Source organism: Myotis yumanensis, unplaced genomic scaffold (genome assembly GCF_028538775.1).
Source record: "Myotis yumanensis isolate MYYU_CA2020_CCGP unplaced genomic scaffold, mMyoYum1.0.hap1 SCAF_10, whole genome shotgun sequence".
Classification (NCBI taxonomy): domain Eukaryota; kingdom Metazoa; phylum Chordata; class Mammalia; order Chiroptera; family Vespertilionidae; genus Myotis; species Myotis yumanensis.
This window is the reverse complement of record NW_027223761.1, coordinates 67,524,380-67,526,945: the sequence shown is the minus strand read 5'-3', so window position 1 is coordinate 67,526,945 and position 2,566 is coordinate 67,524,380. Positions and strand designations below refer to the sequence as shown.

At 46.5% G+C, this 2,566-nt stretch overlaps 1 pseudogene; it reads right to left on the bottom strand.

Annotated features, from left to right (window-relative positions):
• Window positions 1-237: 237 nt before the first annotated feature.
• Window positions 238-1,827, bottom strand: LOC139018268 (importin subunit alpha-1 pseudogene; annotated as a pseudogene).
• Between the last annotated feature and the right edge of the window lie 739 nt (window positions 1,828-2,566).

Here is a 2,566-nt window from a genome sequence, read left to right as displayed (position 1 = left end):
CCTTGTTTTTGCCCCTTGACCTTTCCCCGGCCTCCCCTAACCCCCAGTGTCTTGAGTCCATTGGTTATGCTTATATGCATGCATGCAGGTCCTTCTGTTGATCTCTTAACCCCGCACCCCCACTCCCACCCCTCCCCACAGTGTTTTAACAGTCTGTTCGATGCTGCTCTACCTCTGTATCCATTCTTTTCTTTTTCTTTTTTCACAACAAACAACTTTATTCCTCAGTTGTACAATCTAAAAGTTAAAGGTCACAGGAGTGCCATACTGAACTCGGAATGTATAACCTTCACAGGGAGTTTCTGGCACAACATTTTGATCTTCCTCTTCCTCTACAGAAAAATGGCGCTCAATCAATTTTAGTGACGCTTCGTACACAGACTCATTTTCATGGTATTGTAGAGCTTCAATTCTGTCCAAACCTCCACATTCTTCAATCATTATACTTAGTCTCTCAGTTTCACCTAGTTTCTCAGCATCCTGAAATATATTTGAAATGGCATCCAGAGTAAACAGAATAATTTTGGCATCTTTGGCAGTTAAGAGGTTCATCAGTGGTTCTATTACGCCACAATGAACGAGGTATACAATTTGTTCAACTGTTCCACCACTTGCATAGTTGGCCACAGCCCATACAGCTTCCTTCTGTGTCTGAAAGTCTGCCTTAGCAAGAACAACAATGAGGAATGGGACTAGTCCATGATCCACAAATTGCTGTATCTGGTCCTGGCGGCCAGCTGTGATGTTTGACATTGTCCATGTAGCTGCCTTCCGAATGTTAGTTTCGGAGTTCATTAGTAGGCTGGGAAAGATGGCCAGTGCTCCTGCATCTATTACAGCCTGCGTCTGTTCATCTGTGCCAGCGACAATATTTCCTATGGCTCTTAGCACAGGGGTCACAATTGGCAATTCAGTAGCTCCTAGGAGCTTCACACGTTGGAGTACAACTCCCGTTTTCACAATCATTTCAATCCGTTCATTTGGACCATTAGTGAGGTAGAAAATGGCCCAGCAGCTATCTGCTAATACTTCTGGATCATCATGATGCAGGAGACGAACTAAAGTAGGAAGAATCTGCTCAACAGCCTCTAACGGGGGTACAAGATTCTTGTTGCGACAAAGGTTTAAAAGTGTCCAGGTCAGAATACGTAAGTAACCACGTGCTAAAGACGACATATCAGGAACTGCAAGAAGAGCCAGCAGTAGGTCAACTGCACCGTACTGGATAACCAAGTCTCGGAAAACTGAACCATCACCTGCAATATTTCCTAGAGCCCACACGGCTTGTTCACGGATGTGAGCGTGGGGAGATGCCAACAGAGAAATGAATGCTGGAATAGCGCCTCACTCTACTACAGCCTTGGTCTGTTCCGAAGTCCCGGAAGCAATGATAGCTAGGGCCCAAGCAGATTCAAACTGGGTGGGACTACAGTCATTTCTGCCCAAGAAGCGCACAAATTCTGGGATCAAACCAGCCCGGATTATGTTGTCTATGGGTGGCTGTTTTTCCCTCGAAAGCAGTTTCCTTGCAGCCCGAGTAGCTTGGAGCTGGCTTCCCAAATTGTTGCTATTTATGCCGTTGACAATGTCCTCAACGGACCAATTTACAGTGCCCTGGTTATTGCAGTTTTCCTGCATTGGAGGCGTAGCATCATCCGGAAAGGAGCTCAGGTTTCTTCTTTTCAGCATCTGGTCATCCTTCTTAGCTTTCCTCAGCTCCACATTAACTTCTATTCGGCGCCGCCTCATTTCTGTACTGTCTTTCCCCTTGTTCTTGAATCTGTTAAGGCGGGCAGTTGGCAAATGAGCATTCTCGTTGGTGGGCATGGTTATAAGACAAAGGGAGAAGCTCCACACAGGGGCTCAGGCTTTCACAGGAGGCCCCTGAGCGGAGGACGGGCTGCGGTTCGGTGGCTCCGAGAATGTCTACAGCGGCTCAGCTCTCAGACAGGTGTGTTGGGGTCCAACCCCAGCAGATCCGTGGGCTCCCAAAGGTGTGGATGGAGTCGGCGAAGAATGGAGGACACAGAGACAGTGTTCAGTTGATCAGCAGCCTAGCCAGGATCTCCAGCCAAGTTCTGTCTGGGTCTTCCAGCCAGGTTCTGTGTTTTAGTGTCTGGTTACATCTGTATTTATACCAGTTGATTTTAATCCTCTCAATTTCTATTCCAAAGGTTAGGGCGTTTCTTATCTCCCTTCCAGGGAATAAAGATTATGTAGCTTAAGCGTGATTGTTCATAGTTAAAGGGATTAACCATCCCCCCGTCACTTAGTTAAGGGGTTTTACTCCCTCCCTAACTTCAGAGAAAAATCCCTACCTGGGGAAACAACCTTTCTCGGAGAGGTACCTTGGTTAAAATACTAGCACCAAGAAGGGGAGCAAACACATTAAGAACAGTATGCCATATATTCCAGGTCCCTTGAAACATATGCTGTGCAGATGCTTCTTCCCTGCAGCAACTGTGTCAAGCAGCAAGGATGGACTGGCTTCCCGAAAACTCCCCCTTTTTTATTTTTTAAATGATAGCTCATGTAAATCAGTGGCCACCTCTCAGATTGGTAGCAA